This window comes from Sciurus carolinensis, chromosome 13 (assembly GCF_902686445.1).
Source record: "Sciurus carolinensis chromosome 13, mSciCar1.2, whole genome shotgun sequence".
NCBI classification, from domain to species: domain Eukaryota; kingdom Metazoa; phylum Chordata; class Mammalia; order Rodentia; family Sciuridae; genus Sciurus; species Sciurus carolinensis.
In genome coordinates this window covers 38,653,027-38,669,848 of record NC_062225.1, presented here as the reverse complement: position 1 = coordinate 38,669,848, position 16,822 = coordinate 38,653,027, and positions in this window count along the sequence as shown.

Genomic DNA, 16,822 nt, shown 5'->3' with positions numbered 1-16,822 from the left:
CTGTAGCTCAGGCCTTTCCTAGCAGAGGCTGTCAGACGTTGGGGTGTCCTGCTGTGCACATCTCGAGTGCCACCAACCCAACCTGTACCCTTCTCTCCCCAGAAATGAAGATTCCTCAGAATACGAATATCTTCTACACTATGAATCCTTGTGTCTGGAGAGACTTTGTTCTGAGGAAGAGAACCTACCCTCATGAGAACAATGCCTGGTTCCATGCCCAACCTCCCACTTACAGGGCAACTGAGGTGCAAGGTCACCGCTGGAACCTTTGAAGAACAATCTGCTCTTGTCTGTGTGGGCAGTGCTAAAGCATTTGATGATCAATGATCATTGAGATGTATTTCTAAAATGTTTGCTCAACAATTTTGAAGTCATCAATTCCATATATAATTTGGCCTTAGGTCTTTGTTATTTATAGCTTTAGTAGCATGTTCCTCACTATATTATATATTTGCTGTTTAAACTATTTGTACATTTTAAAATACTATTTTTCTGTAATTTGATCAACATTGATGATTTGAATCTATTCATTTTACCAGTAAATTCTTAGCAGAAACATTCAACCCTAGATCAAAGAATGTTTCATTTGATAAAAATGACATTTTGGTATTGGGAGTATGTCACATTGCATTTTCTGAATCAATTTCCAATGGGAGAAATGAAATATTGGATATCATGACACCCAAATGCATGAAGACACACACACACACATACACTCAACAGACACACAAGCACACATGATCAGAGACAGATAGTTTGAGTTGGTTATGGTGAAATACTTTTAATAATCTGCATTCTCCAGCAGTGGGAGGATACATATATGCTCAATACTTAGGACATTATATGTTAAGCAAATAATTATATTTCTGTATCTCCCATGTGTGTGTGTGGGCATGCATCACGTGTGAAAAGAAAGGTTCAGTCTGGATCAATAAAAGTAACAACTGATCCTACAGGAGCTGCAGTGACTAAGAAGGAGTGTGGTGTAATAATGTCTGCAGCCACACCTGGTCCCCATGGTTGTGATATGGTCAAAACTAGTCTCTTCAGTGCCACTTAAGAATCTTATTTCCTCCTCCTTTTCATACATTGGTCTCCTTTTAGCTCCTTTACCTTCTGTTTACTCATCCTTTATTGAATAAATGTTTACTGAACACCTACTACATGCCAGGATGACTTTTGGTCCTGGAGAACACAGCAGTGAGGGGATGGTCCCTGTTTTCATGGAAAGGGAGTGGTGGTGAGGTGGACCATGGGAGACAAGGGGTTAAGTGATGGGTGTTCAGAAAACAGAAGGTGCTGGGCTGGAGTGCAGCTGTGAAGGAGACTGGTAATTCCATCCAGGCCCTGGAAACCATTAGGGGACACTCCAGTGGTGTCTTGGTTCAGGTTGCTTTAACAAAGTATCCTTTGCTGAGTGGCTTATCATCATGAAATTGCACTCCACACAGACCGGGAGGCAGGAAGCCCATGACGGGGACTGGCGTGGTCAGGCCTGTGACAATGTCCCCACTCACTTCTGGCTGTACCCTCACGTGAGTAGGGTGCTCTCTGGGGTCTTTTTTATAAAAATGCTAATATTGTTGCCAAGGGCTCCATCTTCATGAACCAGCTCTCCTCCCAAAGTGCCCCTGGATGCCGCCACACTGGTGTTGGGGTTTCAGCAAATGCGTTTTGAGGGACACAAACCTTCAGTTCACAGCAGGTGGAACCTGAAAAACAACAGGAGGTCCTAGGAGGACTGGGGAGGGTGAGGAGCACTGAGACCAGCCATGAGGATGAATGGAGCTGGGCACAGCACCCAGGGGACAGAGTCAGGGTGGCTGGAGTTGGAGGGCCATGTAGGTCAGCGCGGGGGAACGCGTAGGCCACCTTGGGTGCTTGGTATTTTATCCTGGTTTCGGTGGAAACTGCTAAGCACCTTCAGAGAGAGAAGTGACATGAACCGCGGGCATTTTTGAAATAATGGAGGGGCAAATGTAGAGTCAAGAGAATCATCTAGAATGCAAGAAATATTGGTGACTTGAATAAGAGTGGTGGAAACTGAGGGAACTCAGTGACTTCGAGATGGTTTTTGAGAGAGGTGGGAGGCAGTGAAGTTTGATGCAGGGAGGGTGTGCAGAGAGCCCAGGGATCATGGTGACCTGCTGGCCTGGGCCTCTGCCAGATCAGGGAGGTGTATGAGCGAGCTCTGATGTTCACACAAGGACAGATAACCACCCAATGACACTCCTGGGAATGTGTCCCCATCATTAAGTGACACATGACTGTATACTCCAGGCACAGCTCCTGACATGCCCCTTCGAGCACTCCCTTCCTCGGCCTCTCAGCACAGATGCCAGAGCACCTGCTGCTCAGGCCCCTGTGCAGGTGTCCCATAGGGAGCACTGTTGGCTCTCCCCTCCCACCATGGCCTCATCACTCCTGGACAGTCCCATCCACTCGCACAGCTACACACACCTCATCTGTATTTGTGCTTCCCCAAGTTCATGAGCCTTTCCTTATCTCTTCCCCAGCCTTAGCTAAAACACATCCATTTGCTTTATATCCTTTTATATCAAGAAGTTGTTCTATGTACCAGGCATGGTCCCTAGCAGGTGGTTGGCCATCAAGGGCTGCACAGAACGGCACTTCTTTGATGACTCTAACTCTCAGCCTTGGGACTTAGAAGCCTGATTCTCTCAGCATATTAAGTGGAACAATTTCTCAGGGTGCAAATTAACTCAGTTCATGAGAATCTCATGTATATAAATCAAAATGTCAATTCACTAATTTACAAGAATTAAAGAGAAATACAACTTAGAAGAGGTGCAAACATTCAAACTTGCCTGATGTGCACATTTTCTCCATCTAAGAAAACTGCACACAAAGCCAAATTATCAGAAGGTTGCAAAGATTATAAGAGATCAGAGCAGAGGGCCTCGGTGGCAGGTTTGTATGTTTAATATCAGGCTCAGATAGTCTGATGCATCTGTGTCCACAGAGAAATCATAACTTCTTAGGATACCAGAAGAATGCTTTGATGGGCCCTGCCAAAATGAATCTCTCTCATTTTTCCTTTTCTGTGTTTTGTGGTCATATCCCTCGTCTAATCCATTCTTTCTCTGGATAAGTTAGTAAAATCTGTTAACTTGCCACCAGGTCTAGTTTGTATTGAACAGACATTTCACCTCAGGGTAATGCCTACATTTCTGATTTCTTCCCTTATGTATGGAGGGACTCACTTAGCTATTTGAGAGTAGATTAATTTTAGTGGACCTATTTTCTTCATTTTGAATTCTGTAGCTTCAAATATTATTGTCTTGAAAATAAATATTATTTGAAAAGTTTGTTGAATGAATGGATGACTGGACTAATAGCTGCCTCCATGTAGCTTGGATAATTAGAAAAAAGTAGATTTTATTTAACATATTTAGTTGACTTTAATAAAACTAAATGGCTGGAAAAAATTTTCCAGCTTGCTTTCCAGGGTTCTATCAATATTGCTCTGTTGGAATGACTCCATGTCAGCATGGAATCCAGCAGGACAGTCACTTCCACACAGCTCAGGAGGACAGCTTTCTGCTCCACATCCTTATTTTGATCAAGTTCAGCTCTCCCAAGTTCAAATGGTGATCACTTTTAGTCTGTGTACTTTTCCACCCACTCCCAATGTTCTCTTTTCTGCATGTTAGCAAGAGGTGGGTGAGTGTCTTACCACCTGAATGAAGATGAGGATTCAGACTGTCAGTGTGGTGAGGCCCAGGCAGGAGCCGGGTCACACCTAGGAGGTTGTCCTACCATCTGATACTTTCTGGAGGTCAGCTGAGACCAAATGTAACCAGACCTATGATTCAATACTTCCAGGAATTTATCCCAAAGAAATAAATAAGAATCAGCTGAAGAATTGTATATCAGGATGTTTCTTACAGTGTTATATTATAGTAGTGCCAGACAAATATGAAAGTAAACAACATCAAATAAAGATTGGCACATTACATAGCCAGACCTTTGCTTTTGTCATCATACATTTGTGCATTCAATCAACAGCAGATCAAAAATACTCAGAAAAAACTTTGTGTCTGTACTGAACATGTACAGACTTTTTTCTTGTCATTTCTTTTAACAATACAGGACAACTATTTACATTTTACTAAGTATTATGTGTAATTTAAAGATGATTTAAAGTTTATAGGAGGATGTATGTAGGTTATGTGCAAATATTACACAATTTTGTATAAGGGACTTGGGCATCTGTGGATTTGGGTACTCATGGGGATCTTGGACCCAATCCTGGGAGGATACTGAGGGATAACTGTAAGATAGAATATTACGCAGCCATTAAAAATCATGCTTTGAGACCATGTTTAAGGACATGAGATGCTCAATGTACACATTGTTATTTATGTCCTAGCATCCTTTCCCTTTCTTCTGATGGCTACTGTGGGAACCCTCTGATGTTCCTTTTATGGCACCAGCACTCACATATCAAAATCTTATGTGCACAGCCTCACAGACTCCAAGAGCATGAGCATCTTACCCCTACAGACCTATGCTTCCACTATAAATAGGACACAAGAAGAGGGCTGATCAAGGAGGAATTGCACAGAAACCCATCAGGACTATTCTGGGTAAGCTCTGCCAGCAGATATGGAAACATGCAAAATTAAGCAGGAATTTGGGGGCTGCAAGAGTCAGTTTTACTCTGTAAGTCTTCCAACACAAATAGTTGTAGAAGTACATGATTTAAAATGAAAAAAAAAATGTAGCAGTCTCACCTAAAGACAGAGTCACAGGGTACATTTCCCTCCTGCACATCTCAGCATGGGTTCCGCTGGAGGTGGGACCCAGGCAGCAGGAGTACGTAGAGTGCCCATGGCTTCCCCACGGCACCAACTCCACTGGGCTTGCCCTCTGGGTGCCTTGGCAAACACACTTCTCATTTCTCCGTCCACCACGTTGAGGCGGAGACCACTCCTATTGACTCCAAGAGGGGGCGTGGGCCAGTGGCCTGGCCAGTCAGAGCACACATCATCCCACAGGCCGGTCACCTGGGCGATGAGCAGTTGGCTGATCAGAACTAGTGACCTGGGACTTTAGCTAGAACTTGAAATGAAGCTGTGCAGAAAACCCCAGAGCTACTAACTGCCTTCTCCACCATGGAGAGAGCACCAGGGTGAGATGGAGACCTGGAGGGGAGTGGAGCAGAGGCAGGAGAGCCTTGAATTCCACATTCCCCCATGTCTGATAGATAGGCCTGTGGCTGTGGGAACCCACAGATTCCCTTCTGCACCTTAATTCTTGGAGTTGTGTTTTCTGTAACAACCAAGAGTCCTGGCTGTAGGCTCCTTGTAACCAGCTACTAAAGATAGCAGAAAAAAGAACTGCAAATTCTGGGTACTTGTGTATGTAGGGAAAGGTGCCAAAATATTAGCCATGATCATCTCTGAATTGTGGGATTATCAAGGTATTTTTCCCTTTCTTTTCAATACTTTCTGGGATATTTCAACTTTTCCCCAAAAATCGTACAAAGGTTTTGTAAAAACCTCTTTGTTTTCCTTCTTTTTTAGTTGCAAAGGCAGAAGGCCATTTGCCTTTCCCCACAACATCAACAGATCTTTCACAGATGCTCCTGTGGGCTTCAGACAGACCATTAAGCTCAAGTCATAGGTTAACCTTGTGTTTAATCTGATAATGGAAAGGAAACAGGGTGATTCAAGTCTCTGGTATCAGGTAACTAGCTGATACACAAGTCCAGTGATTGCCAAATCCCTGCTAAGATTGCAGGGCCATGATGGTCACTATGGCTACCCTGGGGTCTGCAGGGGAAAGTGCTGGGCAGTTGGACAGCAGACAATAGAAAGACCTTCATTAAACCATCCTGTGCATTCCAGAGATCTCCTGTCTTTCACTGCTGGCTGGCTTTGCCCCCCAGATGCCACAGAGTGGGGAGAAATGGAGAGAAGAAAGGTTTGGGGGTAGGGGACAGGAGGGAGCAGAAAGGAAGCACCAGAGAAGACCCTCAGGAGATGTGACTTGTGCTTATGAAGACACCACCTCTTTCCTCACCCCGCCGTGCCCTGGAGAACTTGGCTGTCCCCAGTAAGCAACCAAGTGAATTAAGAGCCTGGGTTTTTAAAAAGGACTGCAAAACTTTACAGCAGAGACTATGATAACATTTATAGGTCTCCACCAAAAGGAAGTTAGATAAATCTGCCTGGGGACACAAAATAATCACCTGCCACCTTTAGGGGGTCAGGAGGAAATTGGTGACTCTGGAGGCCTGTCCCCTGTGAGCCACTCAAACAGTTCGAGGCTAATGGGATGGAAAGTTCTCTTTGTGCTTCAGATATCAGCTTTCTCTGCCCCTCTTTTGTCCACTGGAATCAGTTGCCCCTTGGGGATGTACCCACATTTCAAGTGTGTTTTCAGTGTGCAGCGAAGTTCTTGGGCTTTAATTACACATCCATGAAACTCTCTTCTCACTCTCCATAGGACAGCCTTTCATTATTCTTTTAAATTTCTTCACTTCTACCTCTACCATGGTCTCCTGGTACCTGCACAAGTATGTGTGTTCTTAATAAATATGTGCTTGGTTTTGACTTTTCTTAGTTGACTATTCTCACCGTTTCCTCTGAACCAAAAAGACAATTGGCTGGTTGCCTGTCTGTTGCTCTCACCCCAGAGGACTGTGAGAGCTAAGCTTCCTCTGCTCAGTAATGGAGTCCTTGGCCTCTCTGTAGCCCACTCTTCTAGGAACCCTGGGATCTCAAACTCCCAGGGCCTTGGTAATGTGTGTGTCAAGCACTGCATCTTTCTTTATAGATTTTCCCCAAATTATAATGCACACTAGGCACACAAAAACTCAAAGAGCTCTACTTCAAGCCCTGCAGGAAAGCCCTACTTGGAGAAATGATTGTATAATGAAAAAAACAAAAGGCTTTGGGGTCAGATAGCCTTATCCTTGACACCCATACACAATAGGGCAAGAGCCCAACCAGATGAGCCTGTTTCCTAGTCCACTACTGGGGCAGAACACTACCTTTCTTACAAGGCAGCAGTGAACTTGAAGAGTAATGATACCTGTTTAATCCCAGGCACAAAGTAGAAACTCAAAAATATTAATCCCTTTCCTCATGTTTTTATTTCCTGGGTTTTTCTAGTTTCTTTGTATGATTCTATGTATTTGTATGATTCTATGATTTTCTAGTTTCTTTGTATGAATGAGCCTGTCCTTTGAGTAAAGTCAGAAGGGAAGTCAGTTATTGAACCACAGACCCCGCTGAGCCAGTGACCCTCCAGAAAGGCAGAAGCAGTTCAGGGGGCTTGACTACAGCAACAGGACAGGAGGCAATGTCCACAACTCTGGTTCTTAGGCCTGAAGATCTGTTAGGGTCTCCCAGTGCCTGGACAAAGGAAGAGAGGGTTGGGAATTCACAGGCACCTCTGGACACTCAGTGGTACTCCAAGGGCTGTGTTAGCCCAGACCAGAGTCACATACGCATCACCCATTTATCTCTCTTTTCTCCTCACACCTGGAGCCCACAGGAAAGGACAGATATCAGGCTACCAGGACACACTGTACTTTAAGCCTAGAAGTCAAAGTGCATTTAAGATAGATCCGAATTGATGTCACATGCATTTCTTTCCAAGCAGGTTTGAAGAACTCAGTGTTGGCCTGAAATGGTCAGAGGAAAGAAAGAGCAGCCACCACCAGGTGCCTTCATAGCCTGTCTGTGCTTCTGTCTGCCCAAAGGTACACCTTCCTGCATTCACCCAGGTAGGTCCTTAAACATCTGCTCTAGGCTTGGGTGGGGCTTCTCCCCCTGGGATCCCATGTTGCAGGGGTCCTAGGGTGGTGGTGTCCAGTTGCTAAGATCTTTAAGAGGTGGAACCTAGTAGGTCCTTGGAGGCACAGCCCTCAGAAGGAATCAGGGTAGTTCTCATGGAATCCCAAGAGAATCATTATAAAAGGAACAAGCCTGGTGCCTCCCTTCCTTCTGGCTTTCTGTTACAATGTGATCTCTTCCTCTCACATGCATATCTACCAAAGCCAAGTTCATGCTTCCACTATGCCTTTGAACCTCCAGAACTGTGAATTAACTACACCTTTTTCATTATGAAGTTCCCAGCCTCAGCTATTTTGTTAGAGTAATAGAAAACAGACTAATATAGTCTGCTCTGAGGCAGGCCACATGGTAGGTAGGTAGATCCCAAACTCAGAGTGTACCAAATTTGCCAGGCTGGAAGCAAAAGAAACTTTAGAAACCTTTAAAAGTACCAGTCCTGGGATTCTCAATAGGTCTAGGTGAATTTCCAATAATCTGTATTTTTAAAAAGTTCTCACTGAGTATCTCTATATTAAGGGTATAAGAAAGAATGATCTGGACTATGACTTTAACTCACAGGAAAGCAGGTCTTTGAAAAGGTAAGGGCTATAATGAAGTATGCATATGTGCTGTGGGTACCCCAGAGAAGGCCCACTTACACCTTGTGAGCATTCTTCCCAATGAGGAGACATGAGCTCTGAGTATTGAATAATGGCTATAATTTCCCTGTTGCACAGGACATTTCAGAGGAGGTGAAATAGCATGGTCACAAGGGATCATGTTTGGGGAGCGATGAGTGGTTTGGTGTGTCTGTGTGGCCTGGGAATGGACCACTTCTTGGCAGCAGGAGCTGAGGCTGGCCAGGTAGTGTTTCACATGAAGTCAGCTGGTGGCTTGCACTCTTTCCTGGGGGCCCCTGAGCATCACGGGTGTGGGTGAGACAAAGGACTAACAGGGTCACATTTACCCTTTAGCAAACTGTACGGAGGGGTGGATTGGAAGGGGTCAAAGGAACCAGGGTCAAGCAATCAGGGGCTCTTGTAATGTCCAGACATGGAAAGGGTAAGGCCCCAGATGGTGTTCAGACCTCTGTGGTGGGATGGAGCAGTGAAGATGGAATGTGGAGTGGCTAGCACCTCTGTGATTTTCCTAAACATGTGGTAGCACTCGTGTGCCTGACCAGGCAGCCTCTCCTCTGTGGTCTCCAGGGTGCATATGGCTGGACATGACTCCAAATGGGCCACAATTGCCCATCATTAATACAAATACACAGGGCTGATTTAGAAATCCTAGCAGTGATTTCTGGCAAGTGTAATGAAACAATTAATTGAATAATCATCTCATATAAATAGATTTTATGTGAGCTCTCCTTTTGATGGGAGGAAGAGAAGAAAGGGAGAGAATCCTGTGATTTATGGCTTCCAGTGGTATAATGAATGAGGCCCGTGCCCTGTGGTGAGTCTGAGTCTGCCTGGGCCTGCATTAGGAGGTGGTTAGATCATTTTGAGCTGTGTGGCTCAGGTGACCCCACACAGGCCTGAGAGATGGGGGTCATTAAATCTGCCACACTGTGGGAACTCTCTTTACAAAGAGACTCAAAGGCTAGCTTTGCAGAATGGCAGCATTTCTCTTTGGGACATAAGATGTTCTATCACTTAGGGAAAACTGGTGCAGATCCAGGCCAAAGCAACAATGACAGAAAACAAATTGATGGCCTCGGAGGCAGGGTGGGGAAGGAGGAAGGAGAACCAGGATGGGGGAACTCTCTACAACCTGTGGCACAGGCTCCAGTACAGGAGATGATGAATGAGCTGATTTCAAGTAGGACGTGTTGACTCATGTGCATGAGGCTCCAAATTAGAATTTCTAAATCTGCATAGCCAATGTGGTCCAAGGGAAAGAACAACTGGGAGATAGAGGTTGAGCTATTAATCCTAGCGTAAGACCCTTGAGCATGCTCCTTCACTTCTGCTAAGCCTGAGTTTTCCTGTGTCAAAGTGAAGACCTATCCCAGCAGGTAATTTTGAGTATCAAATGTGATTATGTATTTGCAAACTGTGTGCATATGCATTTTCTTGCATTTGCTCACGGGAAATTAAGCACTAAACCCAGAAATCACAGGAAGGACATTACTACCTTTATGCTGAAGGATAACCCAGTATAACTTGATGCTGGAGTATAACACCAAGCAGAAGGCAGAAACCTAGCCTGAACTCTTTTGTGAAAACCCTGACTTGATGAACTCAGTAGTAAATGCACTAAACTCTGGGAAATAAACTAATATCATACTAATGTATCTGGTGTTGTTTTGTGGGGGTAGCCAAAGGGCAAGACTGTATATTTAAGTGGGTGTGCTCTTACAATGTTATTCATTGGGGGTGAGAAGGGCGTATTTGAATAGAGAACATGCTGTACCTGAGCCTTAGAAAATTGTATCCTGGCCTTTGATAAGGGCAGCATATGCCTGGGTGTTGTTGCTCTGGGGAGAAAGCTTGTCCTTAAACCTGTGCATTCCCAGAACTTCAGGGACCCTGTCTGTGCATTTAAGAAAGCTACATTTAGTCTGTAGAATTAAGTTAGTTATCTGTGTTGCCATTCTCTTTTATTACCTCCAAGTCTTTCATAAAGTTCATTGAGAAGATAGTCTGGTCTTGTCTCCACTGTGGGGTCTGGGGAAGGTTATGGCCATATCTGCTGTGATTTAGTGAGAAATGGCAACCTGAAAGAAACAGTGGAAAGGTGCTACTCCTTTGGGGGTGGGTTTTTGAGCTCTCCATACACAGCTGGATGAATTTCCCAAAGATTTGGGACAACATCTCCCATCATCTTGTCATGTGATCTTGATAAGCTCCCATCCAGTGGTGGACTCCATGTCCCCTGCCCTGGAAACTGACCAGAACTTTGCAGCTACCTCCAGCAATATAGCATGGTGGAAATGATGCTGTATGGTTTCTCAGGGAGGCCATTAAAATATGTCCTACCGTTTTTATGTCTTGTCTTCTTGGGATACTTGCTCTTGGAATCTGATCACCATGCTGTGAGGAAGCCCAGACCACAGACAGATGTCCCTCCAATAGCATCCTCTGAGGGGTTAACCAGAGATCTAGTCCCCAGGTGTGAGGTCACCATGTTCTTCAGACCTTTTAGTTAAGGTTTCAGATACTGTGGTGCAGAGACAAGCTGTTCTCCAGTGTCCTTAACTCTGACACCTACAGAGTCCACGAGCATAATAGAACAGTTACCGTGCCATGAAACTCTGCTTTACATAGATAGAAGGTTGAGACAGACTGCGTGCTGATCTTCCGCTGAGCTCGTTCTTAATTACTCCAATGGCCAAGGTAATGAAACTGTGGGAGGCAATGCATGGATAGAAGCAGAATGCATTGGTGGATGCAGTTGGGTGTACGCAACAGGGGAGCAGGAGGGACATCAGCTCACCTAAGACTTGCTGCCTCAAGAAGAAGGAAGTAACTCTGCACTGAAATACTTTTTTTGAAAATGTGTAACAAGCTATTTCACTTGAAGTAAGGCTCTGGTTTAGTAAGAACCAGAATTCAACTTAACTAGAAAGCAGAACCAACCTCAGTAATTCATTGAACTCAGGCAGAACCTGTTCTGAGTATCCTATCTATTTTTAGTGAGCCACAAACCAAATCAAAGTTGTTTACAAAATTCAGAATATCCACTCAAGTGATGACCAAAATGGTCTTGCCATGTTAAAAATTGTCATAGCATTAGACAGACAAAAGAAATTAAAGGGATACGAATAGGAAAAGAAGAAGTCAAACTATCCCTATTTGCTGATGATTTGATTATATACTTAGAGGAACTGGGAAATTCCACCAGAAAACTTTTAGAACTCATAAGTGAATTCAGTAAAGTAGCAGGATATAAGATCAATGCACATAAATCTAATGCATTTTTATACATAAGTGATGAATCTTTGGAAAGAATAATTAGGAAAACTACCCCATTCACAATAGCCTCGAAAAAAAAATACTTGGGAATCAATCTCACAAAAGAGGTGAAAGACCTCTACAATGAGAACTACAGAACACTAAAGAAAGAAATTAAAGAAAACCTTAGAAGATGGAAAGATCTCCCATGTTCTTGGATAGGCAGAATTAATATTGTCAAAATGGCCATACTACCAAAAGTGCTATACAGATTCAATGCAATTCCAATTAAAATCCCAATGATGTACCTTGCAGAAATAGAGCAAGAAATTATGAAATTCATCTGGAAGAATAAGAAACCCAGAATAGCTAAAGCAATCCTTAGCAGAAAGAGTGAAGCAGGGGATATCGCAATACCAGATCTTCAACTCTACTACAAAGCAATAGTAACAAAAACGGCATGGTATTGGTACCAAAATGGAAAGGTAGATCAATGGTACAGAATAGAGGACACGGACACAAACCCAAATAAACACAATTTTCTCATACTAGACAAAGGGGCCAAAAATATGCAATGGAGAAATGATAGCCTCTTCAACAAATGGTGCTGGGAAAACTGGAAAACCATATGCAACAGAATGAAACTAAACCCATATCTCTCACCATGCACGAAACTAAACTCAAAATGGATTAAGGACCTCGGAATCAGACCAGAGACCCTGCAGATTATAGAAGAAAAAGTAGGTCCAGATCTACAACATGTCAGCTTACGACCAGACTTCCTCAACAGGACTCCCATAGCACAAGAAATAAAAGCAAGAATCAATAACTGGGATAGATTCAAAATAGATAGTTTCTCTTAGCAAAGGAAACTATCAGCAATGCGAAGAAAGAGCCTACAGAGTGGGAGAAAATCTTTGCCAATCATACTTCAGATAGAGCACTAATCTCCAGAATCTATAAAGAACTCAAAAAACTCTACACCAAGAATGCAAATAATCCAATCGACAAATGGGCTAAGGAAATGAATAGACACTTCACAGAAGAAGATCTACAAGCAATCAACAAACATATGGAAAAATGTTCAACATCTCTAGTAATAGAGAAATGCAAATCAAAACCACCCTAAGATTCCATCTCACTTCAATTAGAATGGAAATTATCAAGAGTACAAGCAACAACAGGTGTTGGTGAGGATGTGGGGAGAAAGGTACACTCATACATTGCTGGTGGGGCTGCAAATTAGTGCAGCCACTCTGGAAAGCAGTGTGGAGATTCCTTAGAAAACTTGGAATGGAACCACCATTTGACCCAGCTATCCCACTCCTTGGCCTATATCCAAAGGACTTAAAATCAGCATATTACAGAGATACAGCCCATCAATGTTCATAGCTGCTCAATTCACAATAGCCAGATCGTGGAACCAACCTAGATGTCCTTCAATTGATGAATGGATAAAGAAACTGTGGTATATATATACAATGGAATATTACTCAGCCATAAAGAATGATAAAATTATGGCATTTGCAGGCAAATGATGAAATTGGAGAATATCATGCTAAGTGAGATAAGCCAATCTCAAAAAACCAAAGGACAAATGGTATCGCTATTAAGTGGATGATGACACATAATGGGGTGTGGGAGGGGTTAGTGTTAGGGTTAGAGTTAGGGTTAGGGAGGGGGGCAAGAATGGAGGAAGGAAGGACTGTATAGAGGGAAAAGAGGAGTGGGAAGGGTGGGGGGAAGGGAAAAAATAACAGAATGAATCAAACAGCATTACCCTATGTAAATTTATGATTACACAAATGGTATGCCTTTACGCCATGTACAAACAGAGAAACAACATGTATCCCATTTGTTTACAATAAAAAAAAATTGTCATAGCATACACATATTTTGCTATCCTTTAAGGTAATCTGAAAAAAAAAAAGCCCTCTTAAACAGATGAACCATCATTTACACCTGTTGGGGTGCACACACGGCCATTCAAAATTGATTGATAAAATTGTAAAAAAGACATCATCAGTCGGTGCTGAGGAGGGGCCAGGTGCATCACCCAGTGGCTCCTGGTGCTCCAGACAGCTCTGTGTCCTGTGGGAGTTGCACACACTGTGCTTGTTACCCTCCGTGATTAGAAAGATCCAGGAGGATTTTGGAGTCTTACAGACCAGGACAGTTGCCCTCAGCCTTTTACCCTGAGAACTGTCTCAGCCCACTTCATACCTCGTGAAATGGAAATAAAGTGTCTACTCTATAGGGCGTGTGTGTGTGTGTGTGTGTGTGTGTGTGTGTGTGTGAGAGAGAGAGAGAGAGAGAGAGAGAGAGAGAGAGAGAGAGAGAGACAGACAGACAGACAGACAGAAAGAGAGGGAAGGAAAGTGGATTAGAGGGAGAGTTTGCTGCAGAGATGGCTCATTTCCCACTGGAACTTGTGCCGCCTTTACCTAGTTTGGAGCTGCTGCCTCTGGGTCCAGCTGGTGTGACCTTTGTTGTTCTTGTGAGCTCATGATATCTGGTCTAGTCTCACTGTGTGTGTAGAAGTGATCTATACACATAGGCTGCTGTGGTCTGAATCTGGTTTGTGTCCACCAAGACTCATGTTGAATTTGACTGACTCTGGTGGGGCCTTTGCAGGTGATTGGTTCGTAGGAGGGTTGAGTGTTGCTGTCATGGGACTGGGTTAGTCACCGTGATAGTGGGTGTTAGGAAGAATGGGTGCCTGTCCCTTATTCTCTCCTCCCCATGTGTTCACTTGCCCTTCTGTGTTTTCATTCCCATTAGTCAAATTGGTTTGAGGTCTTCTGGTGCCATGCTCTTGGACTTCCACACTCCAGAACTATAATTCAAAATATTCAGTCTCAGGCATTTTGTTATAGTAACAGGAAGTGAACTAAGAAATGGGTCAAAGCAGTTAGAAATTTATGTACCTTTCCCACTTCTTCCCTTGCCTGCCAACTCCAAGAATATTGAAGAAAACTCCAGGATCCTGGGAGATAGGTCACCAGATGGGAGGAGTGGAGTCTTGGCCCCACTGCATGGAGGAACAATGCTTGTTGACCAAGTACATTTATGTGAGACAATTGAGAGAAAGAGGGTGATAAGCCACTGGGATTTGGGGGGTTTATTTGTTAAAGCAGCTGTTGTTACCCTACTATTGCATAGTCAGAAGAGAGAGCATACAACTTGATGAACCCAGGGCCTGGCAGATGGCAGTGATCAATGAATTTTCTCATTTGTCTCTAAATGAATGATGTCTGTCTACCTGCATATTGAGAACCTAGCAGGATGTAGCAGTTAATTTATCTGTAATATTCCATGGTCATTCTTGTGAGTCCCAAATGCCTAATGAAGCCTATTTGAACAGTGGCTTAGACAGTGCTTGGTAGGATAAAGAGCCAATGAGTGACCATGACTGCTTGTGCAGAGGCCTCTCTCAGATTTCACTTTATATAGATATTTATGCTCTCTATTGAGTACCATTGAAAGAAGAGAACAGCTTTGTGGAAAAGCTGAATGCTCTCATTGGAAGTCCCCTGTCTCAAGATCTGGTTTATCAGAGAACCAAGGGACATTTCAAGATCTCCCTGCTCCCTTCATGGTGGGTAACAGTTGATCCAGAAGAGTATAGCCAGTAGGCACTGTGACAAGCTCCTGCCCTCTCTCCACTAATAAAAATCCTAAGCACATTTTAAAAAATGAATATTCCATGCAAAAATGTTTCATTTTAACACATTAATAGCAAAAGTAAGTTATAACAATAATTTTATTTATTTTGAAATCTAATGATTTAGGAATGTGAAATATAACATAGCGCTTAATAGTCTTGCAAAAAGTCTAATTTCCTATTATAACTCCTTTGTATCTCACTTTGTGTGTGATTAGATAAATTATTTTCAAACATTCTGATTTTATACAATTTTTTTCTTTGTCAGTAAAATCTAAGGGAGGCACCCAAATATCTGAAGATAAACTAAATATTAAATTAACTATTTGAATGCTGAAATGTTTTGTGATTGGCAGCTGGTCCTGAAGAATGGTGTCTTAACTTTTTGGCCTCCATAACCAAAAGACCCAACAAGGACAATTTTAGAGGAGGAAAAGTTTAGAGGTCTCAGTACACAGATAGCCAACTCCATCTCTGTATGCCCTAGGTAAGGCATCATGGCAGAAGAGGGTGGTGGAGGAAGGCAGCTCAGGACATGGTATCAGGAACGGGGGGTTGGGAGGGAAGGGAAAGGGAAGAGAAAAGTGGAAAAGGAGCTCTGCTCACCAAGAACCACGTATATAGCCCAGAGGCACACCCCCAATGACCCACCTCCAACCACACCCTACCTGCCTACAGTTATCACCCAGCTGTTCCCTATTAGGGCATTAGTGCACTGATTAGGTTAAAACCCACATAACTGAATCATTTCACCTCTAAACTTTGTTTAATTATCTCATACTTGAGTTTTTGGGGAACATCTAATATCTAAACCACAACAAATGGTACTTTTCCCTCTTTCTTTTCTCAAATTTTGTTGAATTGATAAATTTTGTTGCTTGATAAATGATTTTTAGGGTTCACTTTCTGGATACAGAAAAAACCCTACACCTGAAATGCTGGGTTGGAGCTTGTTATGGGGCACAACTTAAGAACAGACTGATCACCACCGAGAAGTCCAAATTTGAGAGTCTTTATTAAGCTGGCCAGTTGACTGTCTCACACTATGCCCCCAAAAATGGCTATTGGGAGAAGAGTCCCGACCATAGGGTCATAGGGGTTCTTATACCAAAAATCACATCAATCATAAGTGTCTGTTTCTATGATTCGAAATTACACATTAACATCATGAGATCATCAACAAAGGGGAAAGTGGGTCAAAATGACCCTTACTAACATCCACACAATCACCGTTCACATGGTACATTGTTTAGGAGCAATAGGAATCAAGAGAGAGCAATTCCTTACTACATAGGAGTTGCCATTGTATATTATTAAACATGTCACACCAAGTAACTTATGATGGGCACAGAGGCGGGGTATTCTCATGGGAGAAGCTTATTTCCTACATAACATGGAGTCTCAGAGCAAAATGGAGTCTGTTTAGTCATTTCCCTTAGAGTCTGGCCTATAAC